This window comes from Poecilia formosa, unplaced genomic scaffold (assembly GCF_000485575.1).
Source record: "Poecilia formosa unplaced genomic scaffold, Poecilia_formosa-5.1.2 Scaffold121, whole genome shotgun sequence".
In the NCBI taxonomy this organism is placed as follows: domain Eukaryota; kingdom Metazoa; phylum Chordata; class Actinopteri; order Cyprinodontiformes; family Poeciliidae; genus Poecilia; species Poecilia formosa.
The window spans coordinates 1,842,339-1,859,588 of record NW_006800060.1 but is presented as its reverse complement, the minus strand read 5'-3'; the positions used below and the strand labels follow the sequence as shown (position 1 = coordinate 1,859,588).

At 38.5% G+C, this 17,250-nt stretch overlaps 1 long non-coding RNA gene across 1 annotated transcript in view; it reads right to left on the bottom strand.

Moving 5' to 3' along the window:
* Positions 1-2,858: 2,858 nt before the first annotated feature.
* LOC107837177 (uncharacterized) overlaps positions 2,859-17,250 on the bottom strand; it is a 21,111-nt gene continuing 6,719 nt past the window's right edge. The window contains exon 2 of the long non-coding RNA XR_001663179.1: positions 2,859-3,735. This is a non-coding gene — a long non-coding RNA (uncharacterized LOC107837177). The remainder of the gene's footprint in view (positions 3,736-17,250) is intronic.

The following is a 17,250-nucleotide window of genomic DNA, read 5'->3' as shown; positions in this document are numbered from 1 at the left end:
CCTGATCACACAAACACACACACACACTTTGTAATTACAAAGCCTAACAAGGTCCAGTAAAAGAAAACAAGTCAAGAAGAAGAAGAACTGAAGCCCAGGAAGGCTTTGAGATCTGAGAAATGTCTGAATGAATCTAACAAGACATTTCAGAAGAAGCTCAGAGGTGCTCTGGTGCAGCCTGGCTGTGTGTTGTGTTGATTATCAGTCTAAATAGTCTGAGAGGATGAAATGACAACCTGTTTTCTGGTCATTTGAATTTCACAGCTCCAGCGCTCCTTTGATCCTTCGGATGCTAATTAGGGCGGCTAAAGGTGAGGCTAATGTGAGCCCAGTCGGGAGAGATGGACGGATGTCTGCTGGACACCTGGTTATGAAAAGGACAATCCATTATGGTGCACAACATGATGTCTGAGCCTGTTCAGCTGAAATTGCTCTTACAGTGAGAGGAGAAAAGCAAGATTAGACTGAGGGAAAAATACCTATGAAGACTTCAGATATATTTGAAGCAGTTTTAATTGATCACAGTCAACACAATCATTTAAAGGGACAGAATTACATAAAATTCACTTTTTTGAGCTTTACCTCATGCTATAATATAATTTCCTGCTGAAAAACATACCTGGAGTCTTGCCTGATCTCCCTCATGCATGTTTGAGAAATCCTTGAATCTCCATGGCAACCCATTCAGCTGTGCAAAACGCCTGGTTGGACCTAGCCCTGCCCTCAAGACGCAGCTCCTGCTCAGAACTGCAGTTTCCAAGCTTTTGAACTTCCACTTCACAAAGCAACCCTCACCCGTAGTGCCGCAATTCAGCTCCTTCAGACTAGCCAGCTGCAATTAGCAAACACCCGGTGTAATTCCGCATCAGCTGGGCTCATTATAAAAGCTACTTCTCAGTACAGTGCTGGTTGTTAAAGGGTGAACCATGTTGTGACGACTTCCTGAAGGCGGAGTTTCAGAAAGAGCAGAAGTTTTTAAAGAGACAGAGGCCCAATCTCAAGGCATTAGACTTCAAAGTCAATGTACAGCACTTTTTCAACAACTAATGGTAACATAATTACTTGATTGTGCTACAAAATGGCACTATGTGCATGGGAAATACTTAATATTGCCCCTTTAAAAACACAAGCTAATCCCTGTACAACAGGCCGTTAGTATTTGCAGAAGTTAGGGGCCACACCTATAATCTGCAAATACTTGAGTCCCCTTCTAAAGATGCTTATATCTGCCTATTTTGATATTTCCAATGCCAAATATACCTTAATGTGCTTTACAATGCACACTGGAAACCATCTTAGCTCTGCCATAGAAGATAAAATCTACAGACTTTCTTATCTCCACGCTTGGGAGTCCAACCAATCAACAGCAAGTAAAATCAATGTTGCTTCTGGATTGGCTGTTTTGCAAGTGCCAACCAATAGCATGTAACTAGCATTGTAGGTAGGTATTTTAGGTTCCAAGCTGCATTTTCTTTTAAATTTTTGGTAAAAAAAAGAAAAAAAAGAAAAAAAAAGTCAGTGAATAGGCAGGTTTTCCACCACTCAATCTCAGGTTAAAGTAGCTCCTCCCCCTCAGCCGAACCAGGCAAGAATTTCCAATTTGCAGAATAGTAAGCATGGCCACTGACGCTAGGTTGTTTCCACGAGCACAAACGCAGCAAATTGGCAATCCTGAGCATGTACAACTGGTTGTTTCTGACCAAGCAGCGTATTTCTGCAGGTGGCAGTAGAACCGCATTGATTAAAGAATTTTATATTTTCTGCTCCCCGTTTGATTCTACTGAACATGGTTAAGATGTCCTTTAGCTGTTTTCTTTATTTTATGTTTCTATAATAAGAGATAGATTGTAATATTACAAGTGTTTTGATATTGCAAATATCATTGCATGGATGAGTCAGAAAACCTAAAACCTGCAATCATTAAGAACCAGCAGCAGCATAACAATCATCCGCAGGTGGAGGACAGGCCAACCATATGCAGTGTTGTAACTTCATACTTTGGTGTCATTGCAGTCACACCATCTAGCAACAAAGACTAAACCATCTAGTAATTGGTTTAATTTGTTTTTGCATTATCTATTACTTACTCCAGGATCTATCTGATTTCCAATCAAAACCTGTGGATCTGCTGTGCTGTACTGGTGGCACCGGTCACAGTGTGGAAACTCAACTGTCTCTGAGAGGTTCTGACCCAGAAAATAGAAATGACTGGCAGTTAAACACCCAGTTAAGTAATCCAGTTTGCACTCTCATTAACAGTCACAAGTCGCTGACTGACAGACCCAGTAAATGGTGCTGGTAAATAGAAGAGTCTGGATCTGCAAAATTATTCAACTTCTAATGAGCCGAAACACGATCTGACTCAACAACCTCATTCAAAATAATAATTAAAAGCTAATTAGAGATTGATAGTGAAGAACTTAGTCGATCTTATAAATACCCTCAGCAAAAACATAAAATCTTATGCAGAATCTTTGGTCTAGTTTCTAGTGCAAATAAATTAGTACGCTGAAAATGAGACAAAACTAACATACAAGTAACTTTTCAGTAAGATATAGGCACTTGGTTTAAGTCAGTAATTCCTTGATATTGACAATAAAGTACTAGCTGCATTAGCAGATTCTTTCACTTATAACATGGGGAAAATATCTTGTTACATGTTAAATAATCTGCCAATAGGACTAATATTTTTTTTTAATCAATATTAAGGAATTATTTACTTAAAACAAGCTTCTATATATTTCTGAAATGTTATTTGTTAGTTAATTTTGTCTTATTTCAAGTGTTCTAATATACTTGCACTAAAACTAGGACCAAAAACACTCTGTAAGATTTAGTTTTTCTTTTTTTTTTTTTTTTGAAGTGTTCTACTCATTTGTTACATGAAAAAGGAAATCAGGAAACAAAAATGAAATCTGTTTAAGTCTCTTTTCACATTATTATGACAACAATAAGCCTTATTTCAACAACAAGATTTACAGTGGTGCTCAAGACTCATAAGCCCTTGTAAAAAGAATGGAGCAAAGCCTTTTATAAATTAGCATGATTCCATTAAGTGAATTTATTTCTGTAATTTCAAGTTGCGCAATTTTATGGTTGACTGAAACGCAGCTACTGGTCTACAGGATACAGAAAAATAATATGGTTGTAGTGAATGAATGTACCTGAGCTCTTCAGCAGGCCTGGCGATTGTTGTGCCGACAGGCCGCTTTGTCTCTGGGTTACTTGTTCATTTGGATGTAAAGCAGGTAATTCCAGGTCTGAACAGGGTCATTATAATATAGTACCATAAACACAGATCAATTTTAAATGAAGTGTTATTTGTTCCTGTGTGATACTTGTTCTTGTTCTGGACCAGAACCATGAAAAAACTGGGAGGAATCACACACAGGATGATTAACTTGGTGTATTTTGAACTTTAGTGGCAAAAATGCAGAAAAAAACTTTCTGTTATAAAGTAAAACACTTTTTGTTTAAAGCTTTTCAGAATGAAGGCAATTTTCCAGCTCTTTTGTGGAACATCTTTAAGATAGTAGCAAAAATAAAGAGATTAGAACATAATGATGATGAGAAACCTTTGCGAGGGCTGCAGTTCTTACCCTGGGTGTGCCTTATGTTGAGCTGGTTGATCTGTTCAGTGAACTCGTTCTCCTCGATGGTCTCAGTGCGTGGGACTGACAACGAGAACCGTCTTTTAAAGTTCTTCATCTTGTTCATGGTGTAGAAAGGCAGACTCTGGAAGACAGAACCGATGAGAATAACTTCAGTAAAGTGACCAAACCTACGAATGGAAACCAGGATAGTTTAAAGCATTGCAATAAACAGATTTAGAAATAGTCTAGAAATCACATGATGAAAGAGAAACATCCTCACTTCGCCGCCTGTGTGAGACACACATGGCGCATGCTGCAGAGTGCCTCGTACGGACGGCTGCGACAGATCTTCATGAGACACTTCATCAAACACAGTTGTGTGTGTGTGTGTGTGTGTGTGTGTGTGTGTGTGTGTGTGTGTGTGTGTGCGTGTCATTGGCTAATGAGGCAGAAAGCAGCAGGAAAGCTACAAATCAATATCCTGTCTCCCACAGTTTGCTCCACAATCACAGTCAGCCTGACTGGTTGTTGCTCTGCTGTTATGTTTACAACTCGCTTTTCATCCTCCTCGCCTTTTCCGCTCCGTCTGCCGGTACCGGGACCGGAGTCCTGGGGTGTCCATGATTTTCAAATCAACTTGGGATTGTGAATTAGTGTGTGAGAGTGTGTGTCTGCTCATTATCGCAAAAATAAACCCCACAGAGACGTGTGGGGATGAATCAGTTACTATCGACATCAGGATATTATCGTCACACAAAACACTTTGCTTTTGTCGCACATGTTGGACGAATGTCTCTAAATGCAGAAGGCGACATGAGAAAATGCTGACATGCTGGAACACTTTAGCTACTACAGTGCTACCGCTAAAGTTCACACAGCAGGCCTTGATGATCAATTTTTTGCTGAAATTTGATTTTTTTTTTTTTTTTATGTGTGGACATCATTCAGTTCATACTGAATTTTGTCACACTGAACAGACATGATGGGGGCGGGACAGAGCGCGGACCAAAACAAACATGGATGTCCTGCTGTTACTCCAACCACAGTACAGTCTCATGTCTGGACTGCAGACATGTATGTATTCATCTCAGGTTGTTACATCATGGAGTGTTACTGGCTCTGTTTGCATTCATTGAAATCCATTCCATGTAACTTTAAATGCATTAGCAAAGAATAACTGAGCACATGATAATAACCCTGCCTTCATTATCTCGGAACTAATTTACTTGGGAAGAAAAACAAATGACTTCCTTCTTCTTCTTCTTTACAATATGTATCTGGTGTGACAGAAATAGTTTACTGCTGAATGTAGATTGTGTCTTTTTCACAATCTATAATCTTTAAAATGCCTCAAAACGGACACTGTCCCTATTACTGAGAAATGTACAACGGCATATCAGGGTCATTCTGAGCAGAAAAATAAATGGAAGGAAGGATTCATTTTTGCCAAAAATCTCTGAAGTTTTTCAAACAAAATCAAGGACATTTCTGAACTCCATCATTCAAACATTTTCTAGAAAAAAAAAACATAATTAATCTTGAGATTCATTTCAGAAGTTTTCTAGGAAAAACATGGAAAGTTTAGAGTTTCAAATGTCTAAAATTTACAACTCGTCAATGTGAATTTAATTATAAAGCACTTTAAAAACAGCTATGAACTGCACCAATGCACTGTACTGTATTCTTAAAACCACAGACAAAAACTTGTCTGTTAAACTTATTGTGAAAAACACAAGTTATTCCACCAATCAGGAGCAGTGACAACACATGGCCGGCCTCCTCTGTTTTTCAGTCAGGAGCAGTGTGTTATTTGACCGAAGTGTCCTACAAATGGAACGGTTATGAAGAAACTCCTGGAGATACGCAGAGGCCAAGCCATTCAGAGTGCGAACATTTTCAAAGTCAAAATTTCTAAAAGTCAAAATTTTTTTGAATCGAGTCTCATACATTTCATAATTTTTTTTTTCTAGAAAATTTTGAGATCAATCTCAAAATTTCTTCTATTTACGATGGTCACAATACGCCGTCAGAAACTTACTCAATGGAGCAGTCTGAGTTTAAGGCATAAGTTCTACTGGTTATGGTACTTTAAATAACCACTAGAACTTATGTAAGAGTTTGTGAGTGGTATTATGCATTGGTTATGAAAATACACCACTGTTGGGGACTGGGTATCCATTAAATGCACATTTTTGTTCTTTAACCTGGTTTTTCCAGACACACAAAATGGGATTTGACTTCATGACGTGAATATTTCTTAATTAAGAATTTAATATTTGATGGGCTAACTTTTACCAAAGTTGTCAACAATATTGAGACAAACCAAACAACACAAAACTAATTCTAAGTTTGGAAATCCTATAAAACAAAAATAGTATCGGACAGAAATCACGTTAATGCAAAAGAAGATGACTGTACACACTAACTAAACCACCGTTATGTTTGCGATTGTTATAGATTATTTTTGTGCATTTTAAAATATGTAAGTATAGGAAGGAATTTAACAAGACCATGCCGTGCCAGTAGCAAATAATCTGGACGCCTCCCTAAATCTGACCCACCGTTACACTGACAGGGTCAGAAAGGAAGGACAATAAGGACTAAGAGCCTGAGGATCTCCAAAGATTAAAAGAAATGTTTTGTACTAAATGCTTCTGTTATTCCTAATTCAGGAAAATAATGATAATAATATGTATTTCATATAAACTTGACATAGTTTGCACGGTTTTGTTATTTTTATTATTTTTTGGTTTGGTGTTTGGTTTTTAAAAATGTTTTCTCTATTATTATTCTTTCCTTGCTGGTTGGGGCTCAGAACCTGTTTCACCGCCTGCAGCTCTACTTTTATTTCTATTCTATTCTCAGGGCCCCTGTGAGCCGTAACATAACATCAGCAGTTGTTATGAAATGTTTGTGATTTTAATCTAATTTCATTTCAATGGAATTTTACCTTCTGAGTCAAATGTTCACATACCTACACATAGGCTTTAGTAAAATGTCCCTTAGTTGGTTGTAGAAAAACCAGAAGGCTTTGGTGGTGGTGATGATGATGATGATGATGAGGCTGAGGCATTATATTGGCCTGTGCTGAGAGGTGTTCTTATCAAACTGAAAACTTTGTTGACCACTATTACATCATATCACTTTCCCTTAAAACAATGAAGAAAGGCTCCTCGCTGTCTGTCTGTCTGACTGTGAGCGCTGCCTGCAGCGATAACAGAGTCTCTGCAGTTCATCTCCACCATGTTGCACAATCAGGAGTTCTTGTTTACAGAGCAATTTTTTTTATATATATATATAATTTCTTTCTTATTAAACTCTAGATATGAACCACTCTCTGCCTGTTCTACAGGTACTAGCCTGCAGGTTTATCCAAATGTTCCTTAAGACCCAGTTGTTAAAACAAGTAAAAAAAATCTGAGGAACCCCTACAGCTGAGAAAACCATCAATAAAGAGACAAGAGTCGATCATTTTCAAGGTTGTGTCTTTTACCTTTCACTAATTGATCATATTTACAGTCTTTCAGGAAGGAAACCTTGTCTTTTTTGTCTTTCACTGATTTTTTTCTCAGAGATAATATGAGGAACATTTCCCAGGATGAGTAGATTAATAATTCTGTTAGTGAAACTTCTGCCCACTATTTATTAAAGGTGGGCGACACTGGAAATGTTAGTATTGATCCAGCACCAGGTAAATATAGGGCTGGTATCGTCAATATAAATTGATCATCATCGACTCATTGGGTGATTGGACTTATCTGATTAAGATTATAATAAAACACAAGACACATATTTGGGGCAAATGCAAGTTTTTTTCATAGAAAAACAATAGAAAACAATGTAACAGTATAGAAATAACCTAATTACCTCCTACCACACACAGCTGCTTAACAGGATAACTGAGTCTGTAACTGTAGTCTGCATGGAAACTAAATATCACTATTTTTCTTTCATTAGCTAATATTGAGCTTTATTCATGTTTAGGTTTGAGCTATGTTTCTTTACTTAAGTGTATATTTTTAAATTCCAGAAATATTTATTCGCCTGAACAGATGAGAATTAACCTGCACTTCTGGGTGGATTAAACAGATTGTATTTGAAAGAAATCAGACATTCTGAGTGCAAACATTACAAAGTCATGAAATCCTGCTTTCAAATTGAAGATGTAAGCTCTTGTTTGGCATTTTAACTCCTGTGTGGACATGAACTCTGTGAGGGAATTTATGTAACTTGCTGAACACACGGAGGACCAACTCTAAACAAAAGTATTAATCTTGGCATCAACAGTATCAACATGTCGATCGATAGACCCAGCCATAGTTTTTGAACGCCCAGCTACAACAGCAGGTTGTTTTCTCGTTTTCTTTCCCTGCATCAAAATTATCTGGGCTGTAAATTGTATGCAAATATATGCTGATTTCCCCCTAATATTCATATCATACATCGTTGGAAGGGGTGGAAATTAAACATCAGTCATTGTTGGAGCAGATCTTCCTTTCTCTGTAGTTTAAGAATACATAAAAGCCGCAACAAACACAGATACAGTTTTAAGTGCAACCAAGGAAGGCGGAGATCATAACAAGATTCTCACCTCATGATCCCTACTCACACTGAACCATGCATTCATGTTAATATTATTAATAATAGTAAAGTGCTACCAAAAAAAAAATGACCCAAGAAAGCAAAACCCCTTAAATTTAAAACAGATCTCACCATCAAACTTTATGTAGTCAGATATACAAACTTTTGTCTCTCAGGATCGTCTCTTAACTTATCTGCAGTTTATCCGTTATCTACAAGTTCATCTTCATTGCTACGATCATAACCAAGAAGGTTTCTTGTTGCAGCCGACAGTGTTTATGTGAATGAGTTGAGACGGAGACGCCGGTCCGGTGCTCCATTCATCTTCCAGACAACAAGCGGCCTCTGTGTGCGATACGGCGGAAGGATCTGGATTGTTTCAGACGCTAAAAAATCTGGTTTTGATTTCTGAGGCACTCTTCAACCTAATTTAGACTGCAACGCTTTTTATCAAAGCATATATCCATGAACACACACACACACACACACACACACACACACACACCTTTATCTTAATTGTGCTCGTGGTTGCTATGGTTCCCACTCCCCTTTTGTTTTAAAGATCCTCTTTGATCTCTGTTTGTCAAACGCCCCCGTCCACTCATCCAGGTTTTAATGAATCCCTAGGAGGGGTATTAACCGCCTGAGCAAAAAGAAGGTCAGCCCCTGCATTTAATTCACAGGAGCTAATCAATAGAGCTCCTCACTGGAAATGTACTCTAAAGATTAATGTGAAAACTGGCCAAAAGGTATTTGATCTGAAGTAAAGCAGCTAGTTTGTGGGATTAGTTATCAGCTGTGTTTCTATTTTGAGGAGTATCACACTGGGATCACAACACACACGCGCACACACACACACACACGCACACGCACGCACACACACACACACACACACACGCACTCAGGTAACTGTCACTTTTAGTTTTTATAAAAAAAATAAGGTACACATCAAAAATAACTTAAAAGCAAATAGATTTCACAGTTTGACACCTTGAAATTGGACTCTGTCTCTTTAAGAAGCCCTTGTCCAACAGTCCCTCTTATCATAAAACTGCTTCTCCATAATGCCGTTTATGACCTTTCTAGAGACTGAGAAGTAAACAGAAGAGTCCAGATTCAGGGGTTGGACCAGGGAACCAGGCTATTATAGTTAAGTAAAACTAACAAAATAACCAAAACTGAAATTGAGAAATAACTGAAATAAGTAAAAACAGTAATCAGTGGAGAAAAACTATAACTTACAGGAGCTACATCATGAATTTATAAAGCTACTGAAATGATACATGTAATATCATTTGTTTTCATGTTTATGAATCAATTAATTGTCCTTTCAAACTGATGTGAAACTGATTTTCTTTTCCACACAAGCACTTTACATTAAATGATGGCACTCCATGTTCCTCCTAGTCTGCAAAATGGCAACAGTAAGAGACTGGAGGAAACTCCAGAGTCAGCTGGTTGTTCAACAGTTCGTTTCCTGAAAATGGTATCTACTGTTGGGTATTCATTACCTAATAAATGTATAAGTAATACCATACTTTGACCTTTTTGGATTCGGCACTTAGAAATTAACCAAAGTATAGAAAACCTCACACCATAACTAATAAAAACTAAACTAAAACAAAAAAAATATTCAGTTCATAATAAATGAAAACTAGCAAAACACTCTAAAAACTAACTAAAAGTAACTAATTAGACAAACAGAAAGTCACAACTAAATAAAACTGAAGTATAATGAAAAACCCAAAACTGTTATAACCATGCCGTACACACATCTAAAAGCTGCAGGTTTATCAAAATCTCCACTTATGGCTACAAATTGTAATAAGACTGCATCTCACTCTGTGGAGGATATTTACTAAGAGAGGAGTTTACAGAAACTCTCATCATGCTGACAGGCCTCGGCATTAAACAGATTCCTTTATACGACTCTTGGAGCTCAGGAAAGCAGAAAATGTTCTATATCAAATGCACAAATCTGATGTCTTCATACATCAAGATGAAGACCAGAGTCCAGATGTGAAGTCTGGACGTCGACAGTTTGTGCAGCACAGCAGGCAGGACCGCTTTAGGTTGCCAGCTCCGCCTGCTCAGGCTTCCATTGTTGGCCTACATGCATGCCTTTTTGAACAAAGGCTGTAAAACATCTGACTGTAAGCATGTTATAACTCCCCTGATTAACTCGAGCCCACATTTGCTAGGAACACCTTAATTTGGTCAAATTAAGGGACCTGATCCAGTACCTCGCTGCCTCAGGGGAGATGAGGCTGAGTTTATTTTGTTCAGGCATGAAGCCATATGCCATCGCGCCAGAGGCTTATGCTGGCTCCCTCTGAGTTAAACCCCACGACGATTCTGGTGTGCACTCACTGAGAATGGGGCCAGCTGATGAAAAAGACTGCAGACTTGTTCAGATGGCTTCATGTGGGTCAGTGGGCACAGTCAGAACAGAGGAAACGGTACAGATAGACGTAGGCCGGAGAGCACAGATGTATGAATACGCAACCGTGATTCACTCAGGCACGGACCTTCTGCAATGTAGTGAACGAATGGAAGATCTGAATATCATATGTGAACACTGAGACCTCCAACTCATCCTGTACTTAATAAAGGAAACCTGAAGGGAGTGGTCGTGTTCAGTGTTGTGAAAGAGACAGATTCTTTCTCTTTGGAAAATTGATAAAAATTACAGACTATCATTTTTTTCTGTTTTTGCTGTTTCTAAAAATTTCCAGGATCTTCAAAATGTTTTAGAGGAGATAACAGAAGGACAGCTGTGAAGTTTTTGGTTTAAAAATAGGACTGGCTGATGAAACTGAACTAAAGAATGAGGTTAATCACAGCTAATTTACAGTTCAAATTCAGAATAAATGAGCTTTTTTCCTTTTTTGTAATCAAGATTGTAATTTGATAATTTCATTCTAATAAATTGAGTTTGTCTGATAAACATGTTTATCTGAAACATTTATGAAAATCAAAAACAGAGGAAATCCATAGTTTTACCACAGAGCTGCGCGTCTTAAGACTGAAACTGTTGGGTTTTCAGGCAAAGAGCTCGTCTTCACAAGAGACATCATTTCTACGGTGGCCCAGAAGGTTTAACAAAATGCAAAACTCACAATGTAACAATAACAACAACAACAACAACAACACATAACAACAACTAAAAGCCACAACTCAAAAAGAATTTATGCTTAAACAGAAGTTAAGATAAACCTACTGGCAACAACTTGGGGAGGCAGAACTGACTGGTCAGTCGTTTTAGATTCTAACAGGAAGTCGTATCTTCAACATTCATTTTAGCATGGATTAAATGTAAATATTTTGAAATGATATGCAAGACAAATGCATCAGAAGCATTTTCATTCCTCCAACAGTTACCCACCGGCTGGTACATCGTCTCATTGTTCTTGTATGCTACACCATGGACTCCTAAAGTATTTTATCTCTGGCATCCTCTCTAATTTGAAATGGTTTGCTCTAAAACTGCATTTTTTTTGTTGTTTTTGTTTTTTTGCAGATGATAAACATTTATCCCCAGATCCAGTTGTTAAGAGAGACACTTGAGTTGCAGGACATTTACCTGAGAGTAAGGACGAATGCCTCTGAAACGTTTTTAACAATGCTTAATACTTCAGTCATAATAGCTGTCCTGCACATTAGAAGCTCCTTTGTGTTCTGTTTTATGTTTCTAAATGGTTCTGAATCCACACATTTCAACACTTAACAGCTTTGACATTTCTGAGGCTGATTTATTGTGTGAAGATGAAAGCAGAAGCTGACTTTCAGTCTTTGCATAAGAAACAAGGGAGAAAGTCCTCAGATTGTTAACAAAACTGACAATGAACAGAGTGGAGAGAAATGGATTCAGCAGAAACAGTGAGAGGAACTAATCCCGCCGTGTGTGGGAGAGAGAGAGGTGTTTCACATGCACTATAAAAAGCAGCTCTGCATCCAGACTCTACAGGCTTCCCAGCAGCAGACAGAGGCGCGTCAGAAACCAGGCTGGTAGCAGAGGAGCTGGTCCGCGGCCGATTAGCTCGGCTTCCATCGCAGCCGATATGCTTTCAGTTGATTTTGTGCAGCTATACCCTAAAAGTAATCATGATGTCTGCAGTGGTGGCTGGTGGAATCAATCAGTTCCACTAAGCTTAGATAAAAAGTAAAAAATAAAAAATAAAAATACCTGAAAAAGTAATCAAACCAACTTTTCATCAACAGTAGCTAGACTGGCATTTAGAAGAGAGTTTGTGCATCAAAAGAGCTCACGCATATCTGTGTATCATGAATTTTGTTGTTGCATTGTGAATTATTTATTGATAGATGTTTAAGTTGAAGGAGTAATATTTAAACAGCAGGGGAAAAAAAACATAATTGTAGGTGCATTATGCTGTTGGTTGCATTTCCACTAACTGTAAAGTTGTGCAAACTGGAATAACAACAATAAATTTTCTTAATGGAAACAGACCAATTTAAAGAAAAATGTTTTTCGACAAAAAGTTGTTGTGCTAGCATGAGGTGGTTTTTCATGAGTACATTTCACAAAACTGCAGTGGAAACACGTTTTGCACACAAGTCACCTCATAAACAACCGGATGTTACTACTGGCAGAGAAGAAGAAGAAGAAGAAGACAACAGGAAGGAGCAGGAGGAGGATGGGGTGGGGTGTTTTTTACTGACTCATTATGTGAGCAAACTGATTTCAATTTTATTTCTTATTTATCGGAAACAATTGAGGAATTGTGTTTTTTTTTCAACATTAGCTGAATATTGACAAAGTTTTGCACACGGCTGTAATGGAACACAGCTGCTCTCACTTGTTTCAACTTTTCATAATTACAAATACTTATTATCCAAACTAAAACAAAAGAAAAACAGTAAAATTAGTAAACAAATAAGTACAGTTTGCTTTGATAATACCCAGAAGGACACAGGTGGATGTGGAAATGACTCTGTGTGTTTCAGAGTTATGGCAGCCAGAAGACAAGATGGACGGCTAACAACCTGAAATGATCCGACATGAACTGAACTGAATGATGTCTGGATGAAGAACAGGCTTCTGGATTGTCCTTTTAAAGCCACCACCTGACATATGATACATACTTTCCTTCCAGTTCACAATCTCACACACACACACACACACACACACACACACACACACACACACACACCTACCTTTCTACTGATCTATCACAGACAATCTGAATAAAATAAATTGAAGTTTGTGGCTGTGAAACGAAAAGATGCGAATAAATGTAACTTCTGCGACTTACTGCATTATAAAAACAAACCAAAATATAAATAAGTAAATACAATTTCAGCTTTACCTCACAACAACTGCATTGTTTACAAAAGACTTAATCTAATCTGGAGAGACGCTGATAAGAGCTGATCTTGCGTCACTGACTCGGCTGCAGCTCATAACATCCACAGATATGGAAGCTGTCCTTAGGACAGGTTAGCAGTATGTGCACAAAGGAAGTCTTTCAGTATTATGAGTGTCATCACCCAAAGTAGCAGCAATATGGTTTATGTCCTGTCATGTTTGGAGACAGTTCGCGATAAGGAAGCAAATGTATTTGGGTCAAAGCATTGCATAATGATGTTTACCATGCTGGGTTTCCTTGACTACTTGCTATGCATCAATTCATCACCTATACACACTTAATCCCAGCAGGTTCATGGAGGTCCGGTGACCACCTCTAGTCGTCAGGGACAGAGGGAGGCAGGTCACCAGTCCATCACTGGACTAACAACAATTCACTCTATCCTAACTAACAGCAACTCCAGAGACGTAGGAACATATTCTGCATGTTTTGGGACTTCAGGAAGAATCTGGAACACCTGGAGAGAAACCGTCCATGACCTGGAAGATCGTACAAGCTTCGTGGAAAAAGGTCCTAATTTGAATAAGATTGTTTCTGGAAGGTGATATTGCTAAAACAAATGAATAAATAAATCTGCAGCCCCATTTAAAATGGTACAGTAAATGAACCAGCGACAGATAAGAAACCTAGCCCTGACCATTGCCGTCCTACGCAGTTGTTTGATTCTCATCTCCCTTCATTGCCCCGTCTGGATTCCTCTGGTAGATTTTCTACAGGGGCCTATCAGCAAACAGAAGAAGTTCTGAATGATGAAATTGATTTTCTGGTGTTTTAGAATTGTAGTCAGTCTGTAGTTTTAGCAATGGGAGCAGAGGAAGTGAAGGAAGTCGTTCAGTCCATGTTGGTCACACTTCCATGCACGGCCGCCTCTTTCAGATCAGCTCTTCTCTCTGCACAGTGGAGGATGGTTGTCTACAGTGTAGGTAATTTCCAAAGTGTCGAACTGGTGCATTACATGTGTCACAGGCAAACTTTGGGTAAAATTTCAAACTTCAACACAGTCCACGCCTCCAGGAAGCCATCATTTCTTAATATCTGAGAGTCCAAACCCTGTGGACGAAGCGAAGCGCAGAACATCGATTGGCTTCTACCAGGTCAGGAGAAACACAAGTCAAGGTACAAGAGTATAACTGCTGTTGTTGATGTGCTTCTACAGGGAACAGAAAGACGTTTCCCATCCATCATTTGTCTGCCACAAATAAGAGATCAGGTTGCTGTTCAAGGAAGGAAAGCAGGTGATCTTTCTCCCCAGTGGCAGTCAGCTCAGTGTGTTCCAGGACAGAAGGTGTTTCTGTCTCCACTGGCGAGAAGTGCCTGGGAAACCTCCACAGGGAGGCATTCACAAGGCATCCTGATTAAATCATCTCAGCTGTGGTGTTTGACGCACAGCTTTTTCATTTTGCCTTCGCCGTGTTTAATAAATAATGACAGTTTGGAATCTGGATTTGTGCAGTAATTTAGAACCTCGCATGGATCTGTCCATTTAACTATGTCCTGATGCGTCAAACATTAGAGCTGTTTTCTTGTTACTGTTGCTATATATGTGCTTATTGCAGCTGCATACCAGCTGGTAGAGTGATCAGTTTTATTTTATTTAACATTTATTTCATCACAGAGATCAGGAATCTATTTTTCCAAGAGAGACCTGTTGATCTTTGTAAAAGGATCTGTTGGATTTCTTGCCAGTGTGTTTCATTCTGCTGTCTGGTAGTCACATTCTAACACTGACAGAAAAGTCTTTACATAAATTAAGTTAAAATAAAAATGCCCCAGCTGTTGCCGTCGGATTTGGCTCCAGCCTCTGGTGTTGGTGGACATGCTTACTGTTTCTCCACATGCAACTTAATTTTGTATATTTTACACATATCCATTTGTATCTATAGTGATTTGCCTAAATGCTTATTTTCATTTTGTGCCAGGGTCAAAGTCAGTTTGTGCTAGTTTAATAAACTGTTTATAGATTCCTAATGTCTGCTGACCAACTTAGATTTACACCAATTCTTATAAGTATGGTTCTACTGCATCAGCATTGTGGTTGTTGTTTTTTGTTTTGTTTCAAGTCAAATTTGGACTTTTTGCATGTCATCATCTCCAATGACTCCTTTGTGTTTGAGTCAACTAAGTTTTTTACACAGAACTTGTCCATTTTGTTGGAAAACTTCTTAGTTTACCAACTGTGAGACGACAAAGCAGTTGGAAATGCTAACGCATCGGACAACAGGAGGTTTTTTCCACAAGTTATTCTTCACCTCACTCTTTGAATATGTATAAAGACTTGAGATATGTATGTATGTATTTGTGTATATATAAGTGTAATTTTATTTTCCCTTTTTCTGAACACTACTGTAGAAATTATTACATATTCTATAACATCTAAAAAAAATGAATGAGATAAAAGCGTTTTCTATGGTTGCGTTTCATTTTAGGACTTTGTAACAATTAAAATTTATCTCCCCCCCAATTAATGCTAATGTAAGCAAACACCATGGGGTCCCCAGGAGCAGCCACAGGTCATAAACTCTGTGTTTATCTGTGTAATAGGAATGGTGTGTGTGGGTGTGTGCTGCTTTGAAATCAGGGAATGAGACTCTGCTGTTTGAGTTGTAAAAGCTCCCACCATCCGCTAGCATTTAAGCTAAACTCGACAGCTCAATGCTTGGGCAAAAAAACAAACAAACAAACAAACAAACAAAAAAACAGCTGTGGTGGATGCTAATAATGCTAATGCTAATGCTGCTTAAACAAATTACACTATTTAAGAAGCATCTATAAATCATTCTCAGTGAAAGAGGAGTTGAAAGTTAAATCAAATCCATTTTAAGGCACAGGAAGCCTCCGTCCATGTTAGCAAATATCCGTTATTTAGGGGTTTAATAACAAAAGGAGCCAGATTTCTACAGCGAGGATTGGCCTGAGGCCTATCAGTGACAAGTGGAATTGGCTTAGCGATTGAAGCCAACCCTAAGGACTTTCCTCTTAGCTACAATCAATGGCAGCAGACAGGTCGCTGTGTAGAGAAAAGTAAAAGCTGGACAGAGAGGAACCGTATCTCGGTTTCTCCTGCCTGATTAGAGGAACGTGGATCCGCATTCCCTTGCTTAACATTTCTGTGACATGTTACACAATACATGTAGCTGTAAGCCTGATGTCACATGTCGCCCTGCTTTCTGTCCTCAGGCTGTTGTAATGAGTGGTAATAAAAATGACCTTTTGTTTGCTGGGTTTCAGAGTCACGCTTCGCCAGACAACAAGTCCAGTTCTGTGGTTTTGTTTTTCAGCTGAATGTCTAGCCATGTCAGTCCTGTTCGTCTGCTGGACGCTCAAACCATGACCTGCTTCTTTCTTCTTTTTTTTTCTTGTAGAAACAAAATTACAACAATACATCATTTTGTGTATTGCGTTTTCACACAAACACTCACCCTCCCCACTCATCACTGAAGTGAACAGTGGGCATACTCTGTTCACAGATCATGATGCATGACATCAGAACGCAGGTCAACATAAGACCAGCCTGTTCTATGGCATATGAACATTTGTGTTTCTGTGCGACACTTAAAGCAGCAGCATGGTGTTTTCAGAACACATCGTGCCATTTTAGAGCTCAGTCAAGTAACCAGAGAGTCCAGAGAGATGAAATTATTATTTATTTGTTTACTACTTGTTGTATTCTCCAGATTTTTGGATCTACT